This window comes from Haemorhous mexicanus, chromosome 7, assembly GCF_027477595.1.
Source record: "Haemorhous mexicanus isolate bHaeMex1 chromosome 7, bHaeMex1.pri, whole genome shotgun sequence".
NCBI lineage: Eukaryota > Metazoa > Chordata > Aves > Passeriformes > Fringillidae > Haemorhous > Haemorhous mexicanus.
The window spans coordinates 40907029-40934691 of NC_082347.1; the positions used below are offsets into that span (position 1 = coordinate 40907029).

General features: G+C 42.2%; 2 long non-coding RNA genes across 2 annotated transcripts; both read left to right on the top strand.

Moving 5' to 3' along the window:
- Positions 1-602: 602 nt before the first annotated feature.
- Positions 603-12511, top strand: LOC132330182 (uncharacterized). The gene is made up of 5 exons (XR_009487235.1): positions 603-1140; positions 5231-5385; positions 6217-6880; positions 7342-7405; positions 12427-12511. It is a non-coding gene; the product is annotated as an uncharacterized LOC132330182 (long non-coding RNA).
- A 546-nt stretch (positions 12512-13057) lies between these two features.
- On the top strand, positions 13058-18391 carry LOC132330183 (uncharacterized). The gene is made up of 3 exons (XR_009487236.1): positions 13058-13147; positions 15043-15553; positions 18302-18391. It is a non-coding gene; the product is annotated as an uncharacterized LOC132330183 (long non-coding RNA).
- The last annotated feature ends 9272 nt before the right edge of the window (positions 18392-27663 follow it).

Sequence of the window (27663 nt, forward strand, 5' to 3'; positions counted from 1 at the left end):
GCTGTGTAAGCCTAATTTTAGTGTATTGATGGATCTTCTGGAAACAGAAGTCAGAACTACAGCCAAGTTTGCAGCTTGGCTCAGAGTTTATTTTTTGCTAAAAGAAACGTGAAAACAAATATAGAAAATGTGTAATCTCGATTCTGTCATAGAATTCAGATATGCAGCTATTACAGAGAGATAATTAGTATTTCAGGCTATCAGTGAAATTAATATTTCAGGCTATCAGTGAGGGCTGTTCTGCTTCTCAAAACCTGAGTGTTACTGGTTGGGGGGAGCCAGATAATGACAGAAACATCCTGTGAGATTGTAACCCAAGCATTCTGGTGGTTGAACTTGAGGAAAGGGCACATATTATCAGCTGTATTTTGTTCTCAATTCACTCCAGGAGGCAGTGAGAAAAGTGGTCTAAAAGCGAGCGATCAATAATTTGTATAGTGAACACAGTGTGCCGTTAAGAGGTCTAATCTTCAGATCTCTTCAAACATCAGGTGAGACAGCAGAGCAACAACTACCGAGGAGGAAGCAACCTGAGGTGCAATTCATGAGAACAAAGGCTAGGTCACAGAGCCTGGCTGGTCATTTGTAGAGAGTTGGTTACAAGAAAAGCTCGTGTAGGAAGGAATTGATCCAGCCACAGAGCCACGGACACCTTCTGTGGGGTATTTGCTCCTGTGAGCCCTCCTGCAGTCCAGTTTTGGGTTGCAGATCAGAACTAGAGGTTTCCAGCTCCTGAAACTGCTGATTGCCTTTTCCAGCTTGTGGGAGTCTCTGAAGTGCTGAAAAGAGCTGCTTGGAGGATATTCATAAAATCAGAACATCCTGAGGTGGAGGGGACCCTCAGGGATCATCGAGTCCAGCTCCTGGTCCTGCTCAGGACACCCCAACAATCCCACCCTGTGCCTGGGATTGTTTTCCAAGCTCTTCTTGGACTCTGGCAGGTTTGTGCCATGACCAATTCCTTGGGGAACCTGCTCCAGTGCCCGACCACCCACTGGGGGAAGAATATTCTGCCAACAAATGACCTTGACTGACCAAGAAGAGGCACTTTTGGCATTTGAAAGAAAAGCACGAGGCAGTAATTCCCGTGTCAGTGTTTTCACAACAGGACAAAGAAATAAAGTTCCTTGGTGTCACAAGGTAAGAGACACCAGTTCAGCTCTGAAGGTTGAACTAGGCTTTGCCATTCTTAATTAATCTGTTAAGTAATTTCACAGAATCATAGATTCATCGGGCTTCACCAGGCCAGAAAGGGCTCTTGGAATCACTGAAGGTGTAACGTGAACCATAAGATTTCCCAGAATTGCAGATTCTGTTTGAATGGAATTAGAATTTAATTTAATTAAGTTAATCTTTTAGAGGGAAAACTTAATCTCAGTTTCAAACCAATGGGTTCAATTCTGTGAGGGAATAGTCTAGAGAAGAATTTTTCTTGAACAAAGGACTAAGTAACTTGAATAGCAATGATATTGCCTCGGCCTCTTGTGCTATTTAAGTGGTGATTAGGTCTGAACTTGACTTTTAAAGCAAAAATACACTTCCAGGGGTGACTCCCTGAGTGAGAAGAGCTTTCAGTACTGTAGGTCTGAGTAGATTAACAGACTGTCTATAAAATGAGGGAAGAAAATAAGAAGGGAAAGAGGAAAAAGCCAAGGAGAGACTAAAACTTGGAATTGGAAAAACAATTCCTGTTCCAGATGAAACATTTCATTATGTATGATGGGTTTAAAGGCAGTTTGCCCGATGACTTTGTATTTAACAAGGCATTGTGTGAAACATGGCATTGTTCCTTACAGGAAATAAAGAACAAGAAATCTACTTATTTCTTCCATACTCGTGTTGAAAGGGGTATGAAGTTGTGATGGGGAAGTAATCGCTCCAAATCACAGCAACCTCGAGGTATTTCCTTTTAAAGCTGTGCAGCTTTATCTAAAAATGAGGCTGCTTGGGCTGGAAGGATGTTCTGACTCCCACAAATTGAGCCTGGGTTTATTTATTTATTTTTTTTTAATGCAAGTTTTTATTAAGTATCTTTAGTGCACTGACATAATTCAAACCTTTGCTTACAGGGAGGTTTTAACACCCCTCTGGGGAGAGCTTGGGTCAAAACCTGAAAGTGCTGAGTATCTGCTACCACATCCAAATTCACACTTCTCACTTTCTATGCTTTGCTCCAGAAGTTTTATGCTTGACCCTTCCCATTGTCATACTCCATTGCTAACTCAGCTGGACTGAATGCAGAAAACAAAATCCCAGATTATTCTGAGTTGGAAGGGACCCAGAAGGATCATCAAAGTCCAGCTCCTGAAAATCCTACAAGACCTGTGGAATGGTGGAGGAATTGTGGACTTGGCTGAGCAAACAGACAAAAAGAGGCTGTCCTAAACTTTGGGCTCTTGGGCTGAGGGTGGCCAATGTCGCAAGCTGAGGGGTGTCCTGAGTGTCTCATATCCTGAATATCTCATATCCTGAATATCTCATACCCTGAGTCCTGAATTTTACTGTTCACTGTGAGGAACAGGTACTGACAGGTTCGAAGAAGATATCCCCCAAAATGATGTTTTTCTAGAAATTACTTGTTTGTGGTTTTGTTTAGTCAAAACTTGAGCAGTCTGTGAATAATTCTTCTTTCTCAGCTGGGCTTGGTCTCCACCTGCTCCTGAGATGCTCTTTCAGGCAGTAAAACAGGGCAGAAGCTTTACAGGAGTGGAGGCAAAGAACTGATGGGAGTTTTCACTTCATTTTTCATCCCTTTTTCTTTTCCCGTTACTGAAGAGGTTTTTTATTATTAATAATATTTGGGGCTTTTTATTAATCACTGACAAGACTTTTCTACATTTTTCTGTCCAGTTTGGTCCAAAATTTGGTGTCTGCACTTTGTTGCTGTGCTTCCCTTGTGCTGGCTGCATAGCACAGAGCATTTGGAGAGCAAAGTTTGCTGAAGAGGGAGCCTGAAACAGCTGCCAGGGCTGACAACTGAAAGGCACAAGTGGGGACAAAGCAGAGCAGACGGAGCGATGTGGGAACATTAACACTTGGGAGGGACTCTCTTCCTCCCTCCCCTCGTTCTGGAGAAGGGAAAGAAGCTGGGTCTTTGTCCAAAAAAACACTTAAGCGTTTGCCTGACCTTAAAACATGGGAAAAGATTCATCCATTCCTATGGTTTTCTGTTACTTGGATGTGCATTTAAGGGGATAAATGTTCATCTCTTTCATCCTGTAGTTAAGGAAGATGAACTGTGTTTTTCACTCCCTGAAAATACGAAAATCTGTCTGTTATGCCACAGCTGTGCCAGCAGATTTCCAGGAAACCGAACGCGGTGTGTTTGTGTTTAGCATTCGGGAGGTTGCACCACCCCTCGATTAGCAGGGAAAGTTATCACGTGGAAAAAGTGTGCAGAGATTGTTTTAATCTCACCTTGCACCGGATTGAGAAAGGAGAAGGATTAAAGTGTCTTATCCATAAAGCTTGGCAGCAATTGTGGAGAGCAAAAATGAAAATAGTTTAAGAGAACAGTGCAGGCAATAACTCACTTGGGGGGGTCGGCAGAGGACCAGAAGAAGTGGCCAGACTGACATTGCTTGGTTTTATTAACTCATCCATAATTAGCCCATAGCTTAGATACAATTTAGCTTGTGCCATATGGGCTAATATAGTGCTGAAAGTTACCCCCCATGCAGGTGACAGTCTGTCACACTGAAGGAAGATTAGCATAAAACAAACAACAATGCACCCTTAATGACAGTGGCACCATTTGCCACACCATACTTGGGGATGGGGAAGCACAGCCATTATAACCCAATCTTCAAGATTTTATTAAGTAGAAATAAAAGCAATGTGCACACAGACCCCCTCCCTTATAGCCCAGTGAATCTTTCCTTCAGCTCTCAGGCAAACCCGTTGTGTATTTGGGATTTTTAAAAAATATATTAATTTTTTTTAATGCTAAAAATACCTAATGTAGGTATTTATTCACTGCTTTGCTGGTATTCCTTGGAACAGTGTGTAGAATTAGCTGTTCTGAGTAAAATATGTTGGGCGAATGCATCCTAATAGTTTGTGCCTTGATAAAGGTGGAACAGAATTGTTCTTAGACTGAAATAAAAATGAGAACACTCCACTCCATGTGCTCATCAACTCGATTAGAACTTTTTAGAGTAGATATGAATCTAACAATGGTGTAACTATAGGCAGCACGTGTTGTGTGAGGAGCATTGATCCTACAAAGAAAGTGAGCCACTGTCTTTGGTGGTTCCCCCTTTTTTCTAGGAATTGCTCCATTAAAATGATCCCCACGCGTTGTTGATCCGTCCTGCATTTATGATAATTTGCCTACGTATTGCCAATATTTTCCTTTTTAAATCAAGGAGGAAATTTGGTGCCAGAGCCTTCCCCAAACTGTGCTGAGCCCCTGACACAAAGCAGCAGAAGCCATTAGCATTCTCAGTTAAGGCTGATCAGCCGTGCTGTTGAACCATTTCTTCTCTTCCTCCCAACATATTTGCTTTCCTGTATTTCCAAGATAAAAGGGAAGCTCCCCCTCCCCTAAGTTTTCCAGACTTTTCTTTTGAAAAGCAGCCTGCTCATTTTAAATATTTTAAATGAAATGAGTTTTGCTATGCAGACAGGAGCTGGCTTTTTTTTTTTCTCCCAGCTCTCATCGGCTATTTATGTGACTCCATGGTTTTCAAATGGTATAATGCTGGAGGATGCCAAATGTCCTGCCATTTAATAACCAGTAGCATACAGAGCTCTTTTCAAAATGCCACCGCTCTGAGCATCTGTTGTTATTAAGTAAGATGATCAAATTTTGTGCAGGACTTCAATTTTGCTTTTCACATCACTTATAGAGCAAGAATAATATGCAGTCTGTGTATAGAACTAATGTGTTGGGCTCATTGAGCCAATTGCTGGGTTTTGTGTTCTGCTTTATTGCAGACTGTAAAATAAACTTTGGCCTTTTTTTAATAAATGTTATAAAAATGCTCTGTGAATCAGGAGAGTGTCAGCAATTAAAGCCATTTAACATCATAATAATTAAAAATGCAATACTCCAGCATAGTCAGCACTGGTTCACATAAAAAGCCACATTGTTGGTCCTTAATAATTACATTATTTGACAGACATGCTAAAGAAGAGGGAAAGGTGCACGCTGTTAGTATCAGATGAGCAACTAATCCTTATTGTTCCTGGAAATTGCTGTAGCATCCTTTGCTCTCCCTGTTTGCAGCTAACAGATGTGCAGGAATGTCCTGGGCTCCGCAGCGCTTTTCTCTGCAGCAGAATCTGACTGACAGCACCACCACCAGGGAACAGCTGGGCCCAGGCACATCACATTCTGCTGGTCGGGAGAGAGGCTGATTAGGCTATGGAGTACCTAATTGGGTAAGATGCCCCTCATTTTCCAGCGATAAAATTCAGAGAGTGTAGAGCAGAGCAGAGCGGCCGGGCTGGGAAGAGCCGTGTGTTTGTCCCGCAGCACAACTGGACCTTTCAAACGAGCGAGGTTTTTACAGCTGTGGTTTGGGGCTGTGCCCAAGCTCACAGCCTCGTGCAGGGCCAAATTTCTGAGAAGAGATTTAACTCAGGCATAATAACATTTAAATTACACCCCTGCACCTCAGCCCGTTCCCCCTGCTTTTCCTAAATCCGCAAAGGCAGAAGGGCGGCTTTCCCCATGGCGCTCATTTTTGTCATGGAAAAATGAAGCAAAGGGGAAAAAAAAAGCACAGATTTACAGATTTAGGTATTTTTTTTCCATGAATATTGGAGGTGTGGGATTGTGCCCCAGTTTAATTGCATTATCCCCCAGTTTAATTGCATTGTAGGTGCTATAGAACCAACACAATCTTCAGGTGAGATAGAGAAGTTTTGGCTGCAGGATTGTGGATCCTCACATATCCTAAAGGGAATGGGGCCTAAAGAGGTTTTGGAGGAGCATCCTCATCCTGACCTGAGGAAATCCTGGAAAGCAGAGAGTGAAAATTGATTTTAAACATCCTGAGAAGACAATTCGTTTTCTCTATTTTACTGGAATGTCCAAGAGCTGTCTCTGTTCCTCTGTCTGTCTCTGGAAATACCCCCAGGCTGTGACACTGTTTTTTTTTGTTGTTGTTGTTGTTGTTGTTGTTTTGGTTTTTCTTTTTTTTTTTTTTTTTTTGTTTACTCCAGTTTAAAGCCTGTTAAGATTTGGGTTTTTTACTTTATTTATTTCAGACACCCCAAGCTTGGACTGTAGCAATGGGGACTCAGATGGTTGAGTGTCCTTTCAATAAGAAGTGCTAAAAGAAGCTTCCAACCAGATCTTACAAGGCCTTGTATCAAGTACCAGTGATACTGGGAATATTCTCAAGTAAAATAAAGTCAGCTGGCATGAAAATCTAATTTATCTAATTTCTCTTTTATAAAACATGCAGATATGGTTCTTGTGGACGTGGTTTAGTGGTGGGTTAATGGCTGGACTTGATGATCTTAGAGTTATTTTCCTTAATGATTTTATGATTTTCAGATTTTTTTCCTTCACCTTGTATATTCTGAATTGATTTTAGTCACCTCTTGCAAGTAGTATTTGCTGTTCTCCAGGGAAACCAGGGATTCAGCATACAAGTTTGGGATACAGAAATAATGAAAATTTGGGAAGTTCACAATCTGTGAGTTAAATAATGTTGAAACTATTGCGAAGCCTAACAAATCAAAAAGTTCCTGAGGACTTGGTGAGTTGTTTTTTACATCTGCACAGGTGTTGTCTGCAGGATCCTTGTCAGATTTGTTCTTCCCAAGGTCTGGAGTGATGGATGAGCACATCCAGTGTCCAGCAGCAAAGTCTCCAGTGAAGTTTTGGGGCAAAGGAGCAGTGGTGCATCCCCAAAACCTCTTACAGGTATTTTAAAAGCAGTGAAAGCACCTGAAAGGCCAGAGCCCCACAAAAACCTTTCCACCTTGGATGTAATTTGTATATGTGCAACTATTTCAGTTCAAATATTAACCCTAGATTTTAAACAGATTTTAATTTTGGAAGGTAACAGCCATAATTGCAGGACAGAAGGGGATTTGAGTTGCAGTTCTGGACTTGAGTCTTGAGCACCAGAAGAGTCTTTAGGTGAAAGTATAAAAGAAGCACATTATCTCCTGATTAACCTGAATCAAATAATGGAAATAGAATTCCATCTGCCATCAAAATCATAAATAATAACTACATTAGTAAATCAATGAACTGAGTACAACAATGAATTTTAGATCTTGTGCTGTGATTAGAGGCAGCTCTTTCTTTGGGACATATTAAACCATATTCACAGCACATTCCATTTGGGTTTCCTAATAGGTGATCTGTTTCTTTTTCAGGAAGTTCACATGAAGTTTCTGAACCTCCACTTTGCCCCCTGGGGAAAAGCAGCCCGGAAATAAGGTGAAAGTGTTCTGAAAGAAATGAGGAAATCTCAAAAGGAAAAAAAAAATCTCGCACATTATAGAAATCCTGGTAAATAAAACATAACCAAGGAGCAGCATGTGAAGCATTTAACCCAGTGCACTCCAGTTTTGCTGTGCTGCCAGCACACGGAATGAGGGATGTCAGGGAGGATGGGTCTATGTATTGGTGGCATCAAATTCCATAGGAATGTTAATGATTAACAATAAAATAACAGACAATGTATTGCAGCAGGGAGAAAGGATAAAATCAGTGGTAGTTGAGGCCTTCATGGCAGCTGATCCTGTATATGGATTAAAATTAATGTTTCAGTAAGAAAAATAACACAAATTCTTTGAAGGTTCAGTTTTGGAAAGCTGTGGCAGCTCAAGAAACTTCTGCTGTACAATTCTGCATTTGTATGGCCAATGAAATTCCAGAAGATCCTTTGGTCTACAAGAAACCTGAAAGAGAACTTTATTTTCTTGATTTATGCTTTGGAATATCTGTAGGACCAGACCCAGAGGTCCCTTGGGAGACCGGCTCTGATGAGACCAAACTGGACCCTGCTGCTCCTTTTGAGTTTCTTCCAAGCGTGTTTACAAAATCAAAGTTTTTTGTCTCAGATTTGAAAAATGGCATTTCCATCCCAGTCCATGACCTCTGCCTTGAAACTCAATGGGCCATCAAGGTGGTGAGGGGTTCCTGTAAATGTGAAGAACCTTAAAACTCATCCCATTCCACCCCTGCCATGGGCAGGGACACCTTCCACTATCTCAGGTTGCTCCAAGCCCTGTCCAGCTGGCCTTGGGCACTTCCAGGGATGGGACATCCTCAACTTTTCCCTGCTTGGCTTGCCTCCACCATTCTGGTGTCCTCCTTCTGTTCTTGCCAACAGGGAAACCCCAGAATCCTCCAGCCCTTTATACCTCTCCGTAGCTTGCACAAATCCCCTGAGTGTTCATGTTCACCATGAACTTCTGTACCTCTTGTAAATTATTTTTTTGCCCATTGTCAAGATTTGGAAATGATTTATTGGTGCAGTTTTTGCAGCAGGACTGAAGCCTCTGTGGCCTCTCTTGTGAAATTCCATACAGACTTGTCTTGGCCTGCTCAAAACCCACAGCTCTTGGCGTTTCTACCACGGCTGGGTTTTTATGAACTGCTTCAGTAAAGCTGATATTTTTAAATATGATTTTTCACAGACTCATAGAATTCCCATCAGGATCATCCAGTCCAGCTCCTGGCTCTGCACAGACACCCCAAAATCCCAACCCTGGATTCACTCCTGGAGCTCTGGCAGCCCTGGGACTATGCCCATTCCCTGGGCAGCCTGGGCAGTGCCAGCACCCTCTGGGGGAAGAACCTTTCCCTGATATCCACCCTAGACCTGCCTACAAAAATACTAAAATTAGACTTGTGCAGTTACACTTGTAATCAGAATTTCTCCCACTCCTTTATTGCAAAGCTGCAGAAGGAATAGGACGAGTATTTTCTTGGTTCACCATGGAAATAGATCTGCTTTTAAAAAGGGATTTTGGCTGCTTTTTGGGCATCTCTTGCTTGCAAGAACTTCCCTCTAAATTGCTCCTGTAGCCAGCACTGGTTCCTGCTATTCCTTCCCCACCAGGCACTAATCCTTCAGCTCCCATTCCCCTTCTCCCACAGCCAGTTTCATAAGTAGTGACAGGCTGGCTGGATTTAGAGGACAAGAGAAATCTTGACATTCAACTTGTCAACATTCTTGTCACTGAGCCTCTGTTACCATGACTTATTTTTTAATGCAAATCAGAAGATGATTAGCTGTTTTCTCTCCTCATTGTGTTTATTTTTGCTTGTTCTTTGGGCTGTTTTTCATGCCTCATCTTGGCTGAATTCTCTCCCATTTTTCTTCCTTCCTGTGTGTTTCTGCTCTTGCTCTGTTCTCTGCCCTTTGTTCTCAGTCACTGTTTCCCCCCCTTTTCCCTTCTGTGCCTCTCTTACATATTTTGTGGTGCTCTATCATCTCTGTTCTTTGTCTTTACTTCTCTTTGTCTTTTCATTTTGCCTATCTTTGTTCTGTGTCCTCTTTGGTGTCTCCCTGTTCTTTGTCTTCTCTTTTTCCTTGTTCTTTCTTTTCCTCTGTCTGTCTCTTTTTATGATTCCCTTTTATCTTCGTTGTGTTCTGAGTAGGTTTGTCTTGATCTTTGTCTTTGCAGAGAACGTGCTCAAAGGAAGACAAAACACGCCATTCAAACAGAAATTGCTTATTAATTATAACATGGACACACTGCAGAAGCCCAAGCCTCCCACAAAGCCAGCAAACCAACTCACAGGAATTTTCAGGCCATCCTGTATTTTTCTGGGCATCTGGGTTGCTCACAGGGCCTTTTGGTTGAGCACCCAGCACCTAAACCCCATCCTATTCCACTTTCCTGTCTCTGACTCTCAGCCCATAAATCCATCCTAAACTTTTGTCACTGACCCATGAAGACTTGGGTGCAAAATAGCCAAAGTGAAGTATCTGGTTATGCAGCAGCTATGAGTAAAAATGTGTATTTTGGTCTCCAATATGGAATCCACACAACCTCCATGTCCCAAGTGCTCCCCTTCCTCCTGTGGTGAGGGGTATAATTTACTGCAGATGTCTCTGACCTACATCATCAGCTCCAAGTTATCAGTTGCTGCTAGAAGGAATGGTTTAATTTACTAACCAGCTCTGCTGGGAATGGGTATCTGCTGCAGCCATGTGAAAGGCAGGATTTTGTGGTGCTCCTGGTGCACAGCCCTGAGTTATTGTTGTCAATTCTTTCATATTTGAAAAACAAAACATCTTAAAAATGTGGAAACAGGAAAATCACAGGCAGAGGTATTTTGGTAAAGGAAGTTCTTTTTTGGTCCTGAAATAAATCTTACTGTGATCTCTTTGAGCTTTGAAAAGATTAGTATGATCTCAAAGTTTAAGCTCAGAAAGGAAAAGTTCACATAAAAAAAAAAAAGTTTAGCTTTTTGTTCATTTTCCCACCCATTTCTCCCCTCTAATAATTCATGGAAATCTCTCTGCATGTGTGATATTTGATTAATCCTCATTAAAGCCTTGGCTGAAAAACAAACCCCAGATCTTGGAGTTTGCCCTGCTGCTGCTTTCACCTTCTTTACTTTTGCTTCCTTCATTTCCTTGTCCTCAGGAGGGTCCTGAGAGCCACGTCAGGTTGTCAAAGTGCAGAATGGATCAGCTGGGGGAAATTCCCCAAGGGAAGAGGGGCTGGGGGCTCTGAGGACCCTGCTGCAGCCTGTGCTGGGTCACCATTTCCCAGGGATTCAAGGGACCTTTCCTGCCCTGCCTGCCTTTCCAGGCTGCTTCTCTCTGCCCGTACCTTTGCTGTTAAATTGTCGCTCTCCTGGCCAGGCTGTGGTGTATAAATAGAAATCTCATATCTTTCACCTGCTGTGCTCTGGGGAAGCCCCAGCACACCCAGCCCATCACAGAGCTCTGCAAACCGGCTGTAGGACCCGGCCACAATATTGCAACAAATAACCTGGCTCTGATGTGAATTGTCCTGGAAGTGGGAAATGCTGCAGGTTCCCCAGAGGCTGCAGATTGATCCAAGCCCAGGTTGGTTCTTTGTGCTGCTTCCTCCCCATCACTACCAGCATCTCTCACTGTGGTGGTAGAAGCAGAAGTGGGATGGGGTCTCTTCCCATCTCTTCCTGTAGTGGTTTGGGCACAGAGCTGCTGGGGAAGGGCTGTGGGGATCAGGAGGTTCTCCCATCAGTGTGTGACAGCACCCATCCCCTACAAGCTGAAGGGATGCTCCCCTGCTGCTCTTGGCATGTGTATTTTTGAGGAAGCACAGGTGATTTCCCATTCTGCATAAATATGCAGGAATTACAGGTTTCCCAGGCTAGATATTTTTTGTCTTAATAACGTTGATTTAAATTTTACTTAAATATTAATAAAGTGATTTAAGACCAGGCCATTTAGGCCAAATGTACATTAAAATTCCCCTTCTATTTTCCCTCTTTTTAAATCCTCCTCCTTCAGTTTATTCCCTGAGGGAGGGTTTGGTTCCTGAACTCATTGTGAGATCTTCAAACACATAATAAGAATTAATCACCATTAGTCCTCTATTTTAACAGCTGCTTCCTACCCCCCAAACCAGTACAGCTGCAAACTTCCCTCCCTCGGCCGACACCGTAATCCCATTACAGCTGCAAACTTCCATACGGGAAAAAAAAATGAAAAACAAAACAGGTTTAAGCTGATTTTGAAACAACTCACATTTCTTAATTGCTCAGGTCTGGGTGGGAAGTGGGTGATGCAGCTCCTGGCTGGTGGGAGCTGGAGGAGCATTGTCCTTCCCCAGCGCGAAGCCACCGCGCTGGGCGTCACCACAGGAGGTGCAAACCCCACCTCAATGCAAACCCAGCCATTTGCATCAACCTCTGTTTGTGTCCTCACTTTCCTAGGAAAACAAGTATGATTTATTTATTAATAATGAGAAGATATTTGCCTGCTTGTGGAAATTTTCCTGTTCCTCCTTGTACTTTCTCCATTCTGCCCTTAGATTGTAATTATTTTATTTTTCTACATTTCAGCATTAAGGTTTGAGATAGATAATTATTTTGCTTAATAGTAAATTTCACTGCAACGTGCCCAGAGGGATCAGAAATAAAAGGTATTTAAAAATCTACCATGTTAGAAAAGTAAAATAATTTCAGCTAATGAGATTATCAAGGATAATCGGTTTACAAAGGCCCATTACGCGACAGATTCATTGATGTCTTAAAACAGAAAAGAAGAATCCTATTTATTTTTTGAAATGGTGTAGAATAAATTGCTTTTCAGAATGTAAAAGGATGGTTTTCATATATTTTTTTTAAATGTGATGATTTCTGCAGCCCCATCTGCTGTTCAGTTTCAGAAGTAGCCTGAGGAAGATGTGGTGAAATGTACATTTTTCTGAGGAGAATCGGTGATAGGTGACACTTGACTTGTGGATTTGACTGAATATCATAAGGAAGGGCTTCATCTCTTTCAGAACTTGTGGGAAGAAGTTGAAGGAGTGGAATGGAAATTCCCACTTTCATTCATGCATGACTGAGGATGTGTTGTGGAGAAGGAGAAGGAGGAGGAGGAGGAGGAGGAGGAGGAGGAAAAGGAAGAGGAAGAGTAGAGGTCAGTGTTGGTGGTTGCTCTTGCTGGAGTAACCATAGACACCCTACTAATGCAGCTGCTTCCTTATCCCAGCAAACTCAAATGGCTCCAGGAGAAATGGGGTGGGATGCTCCAGGAGAAGACAGGTCATTCCAAGGCCCACATCTCTGCAGGGTACAGAGAAGGATCATTTTAGAAGTATGAAATGTCACAGGGACATTTTACTTCCATTTTCCCCCTGAATTTCTTAGGAGATGTGTGTTACACACTGGCTTTGCCTGCTTGCAGAGGTAGAAGTGTTGATTTGGCCCGAGAAGAGTTGAAAGATGCTCCAACGCTACCACAGTCTTGTAACACTCAAGCCAGACCATAGCGCAGGCCCTTATAAATGAACAAAAATAATTTACTGCTTTGTTACATAAATTAAAATTCATGAGTAGAAAGCTGCAGCATTGAAAAAAAAAATGAAGCAAAACTATCATAATATCTATTTTGTCTGTTGTGGTTTATTGTTTAGACCATATCTGGAATGTGCCTGCTGGGGCTTGGACACGGAGTCTGTTCCAGGACTTTTGCTCCATGATGATGTGGAAGGTGACTCTTCAGTAAGTAACACCAAATGATTTCAGACTTGTATAAATAATACACATGTTCTGTCTCCTGTGATGGAATGATGAATAGCATTGAGCGTGATTGATTTGCCGACACGTGGCGGGGGCTGGAACAGTCTGTACTGTCCTTGGATGCCTCAGACTGGTCCAGCCTCTCCCACAGCTTTGTTTCCCATGGGAGTGGGGTTCTCCAGCCCCATGTGAATGCCAAGTCTTGGCTTGGCCATTGAGAGGGATGATGGGGACACACAGATTGAGCTCATTCTCACCACGGTGTCCTCTGCCTGTGCCTGCCTCACACGTGGAGACTTAGTCCCCCGAAAATGTGACTTCTGTACAATCTCTTCTGCTGCAGCTCAATCCTCTGCTTAAAAGGATCCCTCTCTTTTTTTTTCTTTTAATATTTAGCAGAAAATAATTCTGCAATGAGCTTTATTAAAGCAGCAGGATAGATTAAAAAATGAAATATGTTTAGCAAGATTTGGGGGGAAGGCTGGAGTAATTAATTTTCAATAATACCTGGCATTTCCAGAACTCCTTTCATCCCAAGATCACCAAACAGTTTACAGACATTAATTAATTAAAGCATTATGATGCCCCAGTGTGGGGCCATCGCCTGCATGTCTGACTCAGACAAACTCCCTCCAATTCCCCGGACAGCCGAGCAGTATCCGCTCCTCTGCCTGCACCAGGGCTATTCCTCTGAGCAAATACTGCTCAGCTTTCCCAAGGTTTGCACTCTGTGGCCCTATGTAAATATTTTCCAATAAGTTCGATTATTTGTCTTTTATTCTCTATCAGGAAAACCCCAAATATCTCTGTAATAAAATCTCCAGCGCGTGTTTACATGAGGGCAGTTCGGATGATTAGTTTCTGATTCAGCTGCCCATTAAAACATCCCTGCTCCTGGAAAGCTCCCTTTGCAGGCTGGGAGCTGGACATGCATTTTAAACTTGGACCTTGGGATGGGTGCAGAAGTCACATGGGAAAAGAGGAGAGGGGTGCAAATAACATCACACTCCTGGAAACCCCCTGTGAAGTGTAAGTGTGGGGAAATCTCATGAAAGCTGTGGATTGTCCAAACTTTCTCCAGTCCGATGATTTGATTCATGAATGCGTAAATAGATAGATAGCTAGATCCATCACAGGGATCCCTGGGGAGCCATGGAAAGGTGTTTGTGATTGGAAAAATATTATAAAAGAGCTCACGTATAGCCAATAGTTGGGCAGTTTTGTAGCGCCGAGATAAATAGGAAAGAAATGACATTTCATGATCGCATTTTTAAAGGACGTTGGAAGTTACCAAAGCAGGAGAAATGGATGTGCTGGAGTGATGGAGCTGCATTCCCGTGTGGCAGTGCTGCCATTTGGGCCCTGAGCCCCTCACCCCACAGCATTCATGTGGCACTGCATTCGTGGGAATCACAGAATTGTTAAGATGGGAAAGGATCATCAAGTCCAACCTGTGCCTGGTCCCCACCTTGTCACCCAGCCCAGAGCACTGGGTGCCACATCCAGCTGTTCCTTGGACTCCACCACCTCCCTGAGCAGCCCCTTCCAATGCCTGGGCACTCGTTCCATGAAGAAATCTTGCTGGTGTTAAAGCTGAACCCCCTCTGAATGACTGTACCCTGATGCTTGACCCCACCTTGGCTGTGGGATGGGTGATCACTTGGCCTAAGACCTTCCAGTTTAGTTGGGATATTCAAAACCAGGATGAGCCTTGAGGGATGTATAATGGAATCGTGAGTTAAAATATAAAAAACAACAAAAAATGGTGGTTTGTTTGTTTGTTGGATTGGTTGTTTCCCAAAGCCAAATGAAAACCAGTATGAAAATAAAAATTCCCTTTCATTATCTATGGTCTGACCAAGGTTTTTCCTGGTTAGGTTGGCCAGCTCCAAGTTTCCCTTTATTCCAACTTGGAACCATGGTGGAGAAGAGACACTGAACATGAGGCAGGAGGCACATGGAGCCACATCCCCAGTGCCACCATGAATCCATGTCCCAAGACGTTCCTGTCATCTGTCACCTCAACCCATCCATCCACCAGCCTGCAAAGAGAAATGTCAGGGAGTGCTGGGGAAGGCGACACCCATGGAGGAGCCTCTGGTTTGGGAAAAGGGGAGCTGGGAATGCTGCCCTCCTCCCTGCTTGTTTACCCTATGGCAAGTGCATCTTTGGGGAGCGCTGTGACTCCGAGATATGAGAAGAAATTCTTCAGTAAACACAAATGACATTTGGCATATAAATAAGTTAGGGAATACTCCTGCACAAGCAGTGCAGGTCAACAGTGATCTTTTATCTCCTGGAGTAGAGTCGGCTCCTTTGGAAATGGAAAAAAGTGCAAAGTGTTTGTGGAAGTGGTGGTGGAAAGGAGAATCCTGGTCCTGGTCCAGAGTGAGTGGCTTCACTACTCAGCCCTATTGGTTCTGGAAAACTCCAGGGTGTGTCAGATGGATTTCTCCACAACTTTCTCTTTTAAAAAATTATTATTCTTAAATTTTTTGAAATTTTCTCTTAGTTTTAAAATTACTTAATTTTTTTTTCATTTTCTCTTTTTTTTTCTCTTCTTCTTTTTGTTTTTTTTCATTTTTCTCTCTTTTTTTCCCTCCTCTTTTCTTAAAAAAAATATGATTAATGTATAACAGAGCCCTTTGGAGAGTAAATGCTGATGTGTAATAAAACAGTAAACAAATAACAGGGGAACAGGCGTGGAGCCTGTATATCCATACCTCCATAAAATCCTTTGCATCCACACATGCGCACCCGTGTTCTTATTGTGTAGGTTTAGCTGAGGGGATTTACCTCCTTTTTAATATTTTTGAAGGCTGCTTTATGATCCTGTTGACCTGCTATTAGCAAAAGCTTAGCTTTCAACAAAGGTAATTAAATTATAAAATCACTGCTGCAATCATCAAACTACTCATAAAACAAGAAATGAAAAAAAAAAAATACCCTGAAATAAAAATCTTGCAGGCTTTTCTCCTCATGTAATATTGCTCCCTGATGTTAATTACATTTAAATGGGAGAGTACTATTTTGGTATCATTCATACGCCTCCAAAAGTACTTTCCAGTTTATCATACCTGTCAACCCCAGTGCATCACAGGCTAATACTTTATTAAGAAAAAAATCATTAGGGAGCTGCTGATCCCATTTAAGTACATTGGGCAGAATGTAAGACTAATTAAAAAGCATATTTTTACATTATTAATTTCTGAGTTTCACACTTAATGAATGTGAAATGACAGGGCTACTATTTTTATATTCAGGCTCTCTGGGCTCTTCAGCCAGGGGAATTCAATTCTGGGGATTTTTTGCAAAGATGCTTCTTGGGAGATTTGTTTTCAAGAACAGCTAAGCTTTTTTAGCTGTGCTTTTTTCTGAGAAATTATACTAAAGCATATTACAGCCACTTAAAAGAGTAGTTAAATAGATGTTGTGTTGGGTTTTTTTCATCACACTGCTATAAAAGTATTTTAGATGAGGTATAAAATATGGTTTTTAAATGATATTATGATTTGCAAACACTAAAAAATAATTGCGGTGGAGTTGAGAGAGAGCGAAAACATCTAATCTTTATTGTGTAAGACAATGTGATAAAATATTTTACAGCCAAAAGCTCATTTTGCATCTGGAAAATTGTGTAAACTGATGGGGGGGGAGAGAGAAATCTCATTAAAACTAAAGGTTATTTTTAATATTTTTCAAACAAAGCAACACTTCTAACTGCATCTCCCCTCCTCATATTTATTAAATTAGACAATTGTACGAACGCCTGACGTTGTATTTAAATAAAGACATAAAATGACAGAGAGCGTGGGGTGAGGCTGGGGATGGCCCTGGGAGCAGCAGGCGCTGGGAGGGAGCTCCATGCCCTGGGATGTGGGGCTGTGGAGGGCCGGGGGTGCTGCTCCAGCCCTTGGGAGCGTTGGGTGTCGCGGAGCCCCGAGCCTGGCACCGCGTCCCCGCCAGCCGCGGCACTGCCACTTTTATAGGGCTCTGCAAGGAGGAGTGGAGAGAAACACCGATTTTTTTTTTTTCCTCCCCTCTCTCTCTCTCTCCTTTTTTTTTTTTTTTTTTTTTCCAAATGTGCTTACAATTACCTCTCTGTATTTTTATTGTCTTTTTGCTAACCACAAAACTCACACTGGAGGCAAATCTTAACGGCTGAGGCTTTCCTCGTGTAAATATTAGGAAATTACATTTGTACAAACTGCGCGGCTTTGTAAAGGGCGCTGGAGCCACTCCAACACAAATTAATCAGGATAAAGTTGCTCTATGTTCAACATGACCATAGTTTATTTTCTTAAAGTATTAATTTGTCAACAGCTTTCCTGCCTCGCTGTGACTCATGTGGATGGCATTGAGGGAAGACACAGATGCAATCTTGCTGCTATACCTTGTGGTTTTAGGAACCAGCTCCAGTTAATCAAACCATAATTGTGTTTAATTCCTCAGTATTTGTTTTCCCACCAAAGTCAAACGACTGAAATATGAATATGAACCTGTGTTTAAATGTTGTCTTCCCTAAAAAAAAAAAAAAAAAAAGAAGAAAAAGAAAAAAAGGCATGAAACTATTTTAACTGTTTGCTAAACAATTTTTACTTCCAAGTCCTTCCCTCCTCTGTTGTTTCCCCCCTCCCTCAGCCCCAAAATAAATAAATAAGCTCTGGCAATTGCTTTTCAGCTGGTGTCCTTTGCTTTTTCCCCTCCTCTGCCTTCCCCAGTGCTGAAAGCATTGCTTTCCACATGTGCCCCCTCCTTCTTCTGCCTTCACTTGCTGCTTATTATATCCCCCCATTTTTAATTATATCTTGATTTTCGTAAAATGATAATTTGTTGTTATGTTTCTGGAATGCAAACGTGAGCGTAATGGGATCTATTTTTCAGAGTTGCCAAAACAAATTAAGGAGAACGTTCGGCTCTTCCTTTGCCAAATGTTTTAGTGTTTTTCCATGAAAGCAAATCTTATTTCGAACTGTATATTAAAGCTTAAGTAAATAATGCAGCCTGAAAGAAGCAAATTCTATTGTAAAATCAGTTACTGTTTGCAGGCTTTGCCGGTGATACCTGCACAGGGCTCTGCCTGGGAAGAATTGGGGTAACAATGAAATGTTGTTAATTTTAATTTGCCTTTTGCAGAGCGGGAAAAGCTGAACTTTTTTTCCCGAGTGCTGGACGCAGCCCCCATAAATATGGAGCATTTGTTGTGGCCGCCTCACGGATGCCCAGGTAGGCGAGAGGCTCTCGGATAACGACATCACACGGGGCTGGAATGGGAGCAGCTTTGGGCACTGAGCTTTGTTAATTGTGGGGCCGGGGGCTCGCCTGTTCTTTAGCATCTTTTATTAACATACATCCCCAAATAATATTGACACTCTTCTTGTTTTATTAGCGCACGTTTACCTTGTTCATGGTTTTATTATTCAAGAATGCAGTTGTTGCCAAGTATTAATCAATATATTATGCTGCTCAGTTGGGCAAGCTGTACAAAAACATAGTGCCCCTAGGGTTAATACAGTCAAGAACTAGAAAAGTGTTTCAGACATGTACACAATATGTGGTTTACTATTATCATTAAATGAGGTGAACTGGGACTCTATACATATGGATTTTGAATTGCATAAATTTTGATTGATATCATTTGAAGACTGAGACCCTGAAAGGGTAGATTTTGTGAAAGACGATACACAGGCCAGCTATTACCACATACAATAATACCAGGAAAAATATCTGAAATGAGCAAGGCAGCTGGCTTTTAAATAGCTAAAACATAACATCAATACTTATTTTGAATAATGGAAAAAAGAGGTAAAAGATGTTGACCTCTGCCTGACAATAACATGTTCCAAAAGTAGAACTGGTCCCGGGAGAAAACCCCCTGCTCAACAGTAGCGACTAAGAAATTTTTTTCTTTCTCTCTCTCTTTCTTTCCTTCTTGTTTTCTCTTGCTTTTCTTTCCCTTTTCTTTCTTACTCTCCTTTCCCCCCCCCATTTATGCTTTATTCTCCCTCCCCATCAAAGGTAAATGGGCTTTTGAACACGCAGACAGCCGCCAGAAAGGGAAAAAAAAAAACAACAACAAAAAACGAAACCCCAAGAATTTTTTGCAAATTCAGGAAACACTTGAGAGGTAAAACCAACATCCTGAGACAGGAGACAAGGCCAGCTTTTGACACCGGGCTGGACCTGCGAGGCCGAAGGAAACCTGGAGCCAGGAAGCGGCCGCTGCCGGGGTCAGGCCGCCGGGGACCCGGCTCCTCGCCTCGCACCGCAGGCCCCCACCGCCCTTTTCATGGGAAATTGCTGAAAATTTGCTGATCTGCATGAAACATTTATTGGAGGGGGAGAGGAAGAGCCTTCCCTTGGCTTCTTGTGGGTTCCTGGTTCATGTGGCATTTAGTGGGGGACATAATGTATGCGAGGAGGCAGCAGGGCTCGGAGGCCCCGCGTCCATTTTTTTCCCACTGTGCGATACACATGGAAAATTATCAATACCTCTCTCTAGCAGATTCCTCCAATTTGCCTGTATTTGTTCAAACTTTTGAGAGAGCACCGGATGCTTAATGCTTCATTTATGATTTATGCTCCATAAATGTATTAAAACATTAACCATATTTCTGCTATGGCATACTTGAATCCTCCCGGGGAAAAGCCGGAGTGTTTCTCAGGCTGCTACTCCGGCTTCCCTGAGGAGCGAGATTATTTGTGTTGTGTTACACCTCCAAGTGTTGATTAGGCCTCGGTGTTGCCCTGACAGAAGTGTCGTGTGGTGCTTCTCTTTAATGGGGTAATAAGCTACATCAACTGCGTGAAGGAAATGTTCCTTTTCAAGTCAGAAAGGGCGAAAAAAGTTGGTGTGCAAATCCAGAAGAGCCTCCATCCCCTCTGTCCCCTCCACTCCAGTGAAACCTTCTGGAATGGGAAACTCTTGGCCGTAGCACTTGGGTGGCTCTGCAAATTTATAATCAGGGTTAGAACTCTCTAATATATTAAATGGTTACACACCAGCCTTTGCCGAGCCTGGCTTTTAACCGCCTCGCAGCCTGGCAGGCTCCGAAACACGGCTGTTAATTGGAAAGCAGGAAGGTTAAAAAAGAGACAAACTAGTTTTCTGGCTTGGCTTTGACAGCCTGGGTTATTTATGCAGGGTTTTTTGGTTTGTTTTTTTTTTTTTTTGCAGGTTTTTTTCCCCCTCTTCTATTTTTTCCCCCCTCTCTTTTTGTGCTGAGGTGGAGGGGTGAGGGCTGTCTGGAGGATTTCTTAGTGGTTGGGAAGCTTCACATTTTTCAGTAAGCATTATTGGGTAACAATTGGTGCAAACATTATGGAGGGGGAAAGGCACATAAATCACGAAATAAAAAAATAGTTTCTGCACATTTTCAAAAAACACGTTGTGCTCTCTGAGGTCCTTTTCATTTTAACCAAATCAGGGGGAACTTGTCCTCACAGCGGCAAGGCAGATGGAACAATAAATCACAGGAACCATTGACTGCCTGCAGTGTACTCTCCGCAGCTGTCACTTTTTTGTCTCTTTGGTTTTAGCTGACATGGTTTGAGGTCCACTGTGAACCAATCTGGACTTTTTTTTTACCGTCATATCCATCAAAACGACCAGTAGCCATCAACCTACTGCAGCGATCGATTCGTTTGCTTATTCTCACGCATAAGCCAATACTCAGCTCACTAGGTGAGGCTTGGGAGAAGCACCTCATTTTAGCTTTTTTTTTTTCTCCCCCCCCTCTTTCTTTCTTTTCTTCTTTTTCCTTTTTTTTTTTTTTTTTTTCTCCCTTTCGCCTCCAGCTACAGCTGTGATTTTCTGAGCAGTCTTGGCTAACGTTATTAAAGTTGCATCATGATAGATATAGAGGGGAGCGGGAAACAGCTTCCACCCGCACCAACAGCAACCCCGGCAACAACCGTGGGGTTTTGCTGTTGTTGTCAGTGTTGCTTTTCAGGTGTAGCGAGACGCTTGCTAAGCTCGGAGTTTCCAACTCACTGCTTATTTTGCAAAGTAAACAAGCAAATGTTATGTGCATAACCTTAGCTGTCTCTGCAAAGGTCAGCGCCTGCCTGCCGATTTCCTCCGCCGCCTTTTGGTGGCACTCTGATGCCAGCGATTCCTCCCGCCGTGTTTGGGAAACAAGACGTCCTTTCTTAACAAAAGACTCAATCTACAAAAGGCTGCAAAACAAAAAATTGATTAAATTTGAACTGGAGTAGGAAAGTTTAGCTGGGTGGGGGAAATCGCCCGGTAAGCGCTAAACAGGGGCTGGTCCGGACCCTGGGCTGAGGGGTCGCTCAGGACCTTGTGGGATGCTGTAAAAAACGGGGGGGGGTCCCTCCACTATCCTACAATGTGCACGGGCTTACAGAGGTGGGATTGGAGATGGCATTCAGTGGGCTCAGTTTATGACCTGAAACGTTGCAAAGTGTCTTTTCCATTTTAACAAAGTGCCCGACCTGCCGTCTGTTGCTGAAATGAGCAGGGACTGAACTTCGGGACACGTTTTGGTTTTTTGTGGGATAAACAGCAGCAAGGAGATACATGGATAATACAGTCGTAGTAATGTTCTTTTTTAAATGTCAAAAATACCTGCTTGCTTTAAAAGCCTCCAGTTAGGTCAAGTTAAATTTATTATATACATTTTTTTTTTATAGCTGAACTCCATGATTTTGACTTGAGGTGACAGCTGAAAAGCACCAGAAACCCTTGGAATTTCAGATCTATGTATTACTATAAAGGAAGAAAATAAAGTTCCGCTAAGAGAAGGCAGGGAATTGCATTTACCAAATATACATAGTTTTAAAAACACAACCCCTGAAACATTTACCTTAAAAAAAGTCAAGAGAGCAGAAGTTTTCTTTTGTATCTATAGAGCAAACATCCCTGGGATTTGTAATAAAAACCCAGTTATGAGATCCGGGGTCCCTCCTGTTAACAAGGATCTCTTAGCAGATATTGAAATATTGCCACGTTGGAGAGAAGTTATTTAAGGACCCTCCAGGAGCTGATGCGAAGGCAGATTCTGCTGAGAGTGTTTTCCTCTCTGCAAAGATTGGAAGGGAGCGTGTCCTGAACATATTCCACTTTAGAGAGATGCAACAAATAATGAGCTGCAGTCAAAGCTGGCCCCACTTCATGATGAATTTCAAGGAGTGTGACCAATAATCCTTCTACTTATCTTAAAAATCCTATGGAAGTAGTAAACCAGTTCCAACAGAACTGAGAGCAAAGTGCGGGGGGAAAATAAACCAGAAACATCACGAACCAAGCCATCTGTCTGTGAGCAACCCAAGAACCCTGAGTCCACCCAAGTAGTTGCTGCATGTTTTTCTGTACTGCTAATGGATTGCATATTGTTGAAAATATGAATTACAGAATAAATCAGAGCAGAGTGGAAATTATGGGTCAGATTCTGTTCTTGGCAACAGGGAAATGACCAGGCTGATTCTGTTTGCTGCTATTGGGGTGCACATCAGATTAATTATTCAATGTAAATGACTGCAGATTGGCAATCTGAGCTCTTTAAATTTACCAACAGCCAGAGGAGCGAGGCTGGGAGTTGATGAGGGTCAGACCAGTTTAGGCTGTGGATTTTCACAAACCTTTACTTACTACCCTTAATTCTGTAAGACACACGCACGTCTTAAATACACCTTTAAAAATGTCTTGTGCTGGGGACATGCCAAACATCTCTTGCTCCCTTTAGGGGAGACAAGAAGAGTTACAAACCGTGAGCCCTGTGCCAGAGCTGCTGCTTAGAAAAAAACCTGAAGTGACTCAGAGTTTTGGCTGAGGAGGGAGAGCAGGATAAGAGGGCCTTGCTTATAGAAATTACGCAGAAATAAGGAATTTCACTCTGATTACCCTGCCAGCAAAACCTGTATATATCTAATATCAGATAACATCATCCTGCCTGTGAAAGGAAGGCCACTAATTCCGCAGTATTCTTATTTTCAAATGAATTCCAATGCCCAGAGCAGGGAGCAGCTTTGTTAAAAGGGACTGGCATTAATATGCCAAATGGGGACTTTTCTTCTCTTCCTACCAAACAGGCTCTAACACAAATCCACACTTCAACCAGGAAGCAGTTCTGCATATTTTCTAATTAGCTGTGGTAGATATTTAATACAAAGAAGCACAGGGGAAAAAAAAAAAAACAGAATAAAAAACCTGTTCGACCACAAAACTTTGTTCATCACTGGCATACAGAACACGGTGGGTTTAACCCCAAAAAGCCACATGAGGTGGCTGCTGAGGGAGGTTTAATTGGAGCCCCCAGCTGCCCCCCTGGAATGCCCAGCACAGGCACAGTCCTGGCAGGACCGAGCCGCAGGCTCTGCCGAGCGGTGCTGCCGCCGCGGCCGCTGCTGCTGCTGCTGCTGTTGTTATTTTCCAAGAGGAAATATTTCGGGTCTGCCCTAACATTAGTGCAACATATCACTGCGGCTGCATTCCCTGCTGACTGCAGGCTGTTTGATGAGTAATTAGGAGACCTTCTCTTTAGTTTGTTTGACATATTTTACAAAACACGCGAATCTGTTAAAAATTTGCTTGTTCATTTAAAAGGCAGAGTTCCTAAATGAAGCAGAGTGTCTGCTAAATAGATATAATTTTAGGATGTGGGTTTGTTTTGTTTTGGTTTTTTTTTTTGCTGTTGCAACTTCAAACACAATAGGCTCTTTTTGTCTTAGAAAGGATTTTTTTTTTTTTGTTTCTGTGGAGAAGTAATTATTGTTTGTGCATCTGTGTAGCTTCACTCAGAGCTCATACAGAGAATATCTCTGTAATACTTAGAGATAAACATATCTAGACATACAGATCTCCATGTGTGTACTTAAGTTTGTTTATATTTTACACCCACATGTCAAAACTGGTATCATTAAGTACTTACTGGAAAGCAATAAACACAGCTCTCTTTCCTCTGCCCAGATCAAGGGTGAACACTTTTTCCTTCATTTTCCATTAAAACATCTTTAGCAAAGAAATCGCAGAGAAAATATTAAATATTCTTAGATATTTCAGCACTCATCTACTAAATGCAATTTGAAGATCATCTGCTGCTTCAGATTGTATGATTTCAGCTGGTGATTTAACTTTCCTAACTATGGCAAGGTTGTGTAATTAAAAAGTTTAATTTTTCTTGATTTGAAAGCATTTGGAGGTTTTTTAAAAATTAATATAATTTCTTTCATTTTATCTGTGTAAAGAAGTGACACCTCTCAGCTCCCTCAATTTCAGGCAATGTTGCTTCTTGCAGTGTTCAAAATTAGACATGAAAAATTAGACATTCAAAAATAGAAATATAACTGCTCTCAATTTATTTAATGTCCAAAAAAACCCCCGTGCAGTATTTAAAGCCAAGCAATCCTACTGACCCAAAGGTTAAAGTTGTCCCCAAAAAAGCAATGCTGGAATAAGGCTATGCTGGCTGAGATTAAAATCCTTTAGTGCTGCAAAATGCGAGCGCAGGGATGATTTAAAAGCCCCGTACTTTTCTAGTCAGCTCCACTTATTGCTTCAGGCTGAGCATTTTGTTTTTCTTTTTTTTTTTTTCCCTCCTTTCTTTTATTTATTTTTTTTTTTTTTCTTTTCCAGTGAACACTCCATTGCTTATTTAGGGGAAGCATCTCATTCATCTGTGCCTGCTTCTTGCCGAGACTTTTTCCTGCTGGAGAATTACTGCCTGGCACATCAATAGGCTGCAAATTATAGAAGGGCTGTGTTTAACTTGCAGCTGGATTGCCATTGTCGGGAGGGTCCGTGTCTTTTAGCTAAACTGCCTTTTTCTGCAGGAATTTCAGATGTCTGTAATTGCTGCTCCTTTCAGCACAGCTTAAGGTATCAATATCAACTCGATTTGAATATCATAAGTGGGAAGTTGCTCTAAGCAAAACAAAAACATGTCAGTTGCCCAGGTGACATTTTGTAGCAAACAAGGAAATCACAACTCCAGGAAGTGTTGTATTTTATGCCAACAACAATATGACAGTTTTCTCTGTAAAGAAAACATGACACTTTTCCAAATATCAGAGGATGCCTCCGCTGCTCAAGGGATTCCTGTACTGTCACTGAAATGGAAGGTCACAGGCTGGTTTCATGATTTCTATAGTTTCAAAATGTTGTGGTGGAGCGTTTGCACGCTAAATGCTGTAGGCTAAGGGAAATCTTTCCCTTCATCTCTGAAAGAAGTGACAGGAAGAAAAAGGTCCTACTTTGACAGCAGTAACCTCTAGGTCTAGAGGTTCTGCCCCAAGCAACTCTGAAGTAAAATTACCTATGTTAATGTGTTGTCCTCCCTGTCATGCAGCCACACGTGTGCAAACCGTGGCCCAAGGGGCGAGTGTGCAGCCAGGGGCTGTGTGGGACCTCTGGAAAATCCTCCTGTCCCGTCCCTACCTGGCTTTGGATGGAATAAAGACAGGAAAGTTTCTGCAAATGATTTCTTTTAAGAGGTGGGGTTTCCACTTTGACTTCAAAACCTGCTTGCTATGTGGATACCTGATTCTTGTAGTTTAAATAAACTGACTTTTGCTTTAAGCTGGGGAAAAAAGTTTTAACTTCAAGGCTATGGACAGGATCAAAACACATTTGTTTCCAGCCTTCCTCCTTTTTTTTTTTTTATTCTTCCCTCTCCCCCTTAAAAAAACACACCTTGGTCTATAGATTATATACTTCCTGCTGCCCTTTTTATAAGCAATAAGAATTTAATAACTGAAGGCAACTCTATAGTAATATTTATATGGGTCAAGTGGCTTAAAAGTATGCAATAAATGTAAAGTTATGAACCACATTGCCCCTTTTTAAATAATGCAGCTAGCACCAAGATATTATGTTTCATATTCTGGAAAAAGGTGTTTTAGCCTAGGCTTTAGGAGTACACCAGACATGAAAAGTTATACTGATCCCATAATAAAGTCACTGCCTGCTTAATATGGTGTGTTATGTAGAGCTCCAGATCTTAATAGCAGACCACAGCAAGAACGTCCCAGATGATATCAACAAAACCTTCTCTTTCTCATTAGCAATCAGCAAATTCTCCTGGTGGCTGCTGGTTTCAAATAAGGGCAAGTGCCTGGAGGCCGAGTGGGAAGCCCAATAGGATAATAGAAATAATGCAGTCTAATCAGCAGTGAGCACACGAGATCCCCCTGCCAGGGCAGGCACTGCTGGGCTGGGTGACTCCTCTTCTGCAGCTTTTAACAGCCCTCCCAGTCCTGAGGAGCAGGATCCATGGGATGGAGGGAAAGGCAGCTGGAAAAACCTCCTGGTGCATCCCCACCATCACTTCCCTGTCGCTGTTCACAGATAAGAAGGGTTTGAGGATGTTTGTATAAAAATTAAACATTCAAAATGCCCTTGGAGTCGTTGCTGTGAATACCTAAAGAAAAGCTGCACTGGTTTCCCTGTGTATAAAACACACCTACACCAGCATGGGGACTGGGGGCACAAATTGTTTTAATTTGGCCTCGTGACACCATCGAATTCTTCAATAAATCAGATCAACTCTTTGTCATCATGGCCCAAATGACCATTCCTTTGTCGGCAATGCTGATATCTGCACCAGGGCTGCTACCTGCACTGCTATTTTTATTCCTTATTGCTGCTGGATTTAAACAGAACGTGTATTTGGACTCACACTTGCAGCAGGGCATTATTAAGCGTGGGGACAACCATTGCTGTTGGCCATTCTGATGAAAGTCTGAAGGACACACCATCCTCCTGCTCCTGCAGCCTAAATAATCCATGGCTGTGCTTGGGGAAATGAAGAACAGTTTTAGTTTTTGCACTGATTTTCTAATTGTAAGGGCTTTTTCCCCTCACGTTTTCCCTTGTGGTACCCACGTGCTCTTAGAGTATCCTGATTTCTATTGAAGAGCGATTTTTGCGCTCTTGTGCAGTCCTGGTTAAAAATTAAGCCTGCAAATGTGCCTGGTGCCATGCAAGGAAATGCAAGTCTAAGCTGCAGCAGTGTAAACAAAAAAGTGTTTTAAGAGGTGCTTAACTGTGTTTTGAACCCTGATTAAGCCTAAGGTTACTCAGTGTTTATATGAGCATTCGCAGTGCACTGGGAAAATTCAGTGTTTAATGGTTCCTGTGCTGATCTTTTGTTAGAGCCCTGGGCTGTGGTGCCCGAGAGCAGTGATTACCGGCCAGATTAAAAACCACAAACTCTTTCTAATTCCGAGTTTTGTCCAACTTTATTCCTGCTGATGTGAAGCAGGGCTCCATATATCTCTTAGGGTTTGGGATTTTAAAAACTGACACCAAAAGTCAGTCCCCTGAGCTTTTATTTAGCTGATTTAGTGGGGCAAAGTAGTGTTGTTTTGGACACAAAAAATGGAATAGTTTCTATCTATGGGTCTCGTTATTGTTCTCAGGTCTGATTTTTTTTTTTTTTTTTTTTAACAACCGTGAGATGGTAAATGGACAAAGAGGGTACCCCTAAAGGGCCTAGGGCTCCAAAAAAATGGGTGATAACTTAGGGACATGAAGCAAC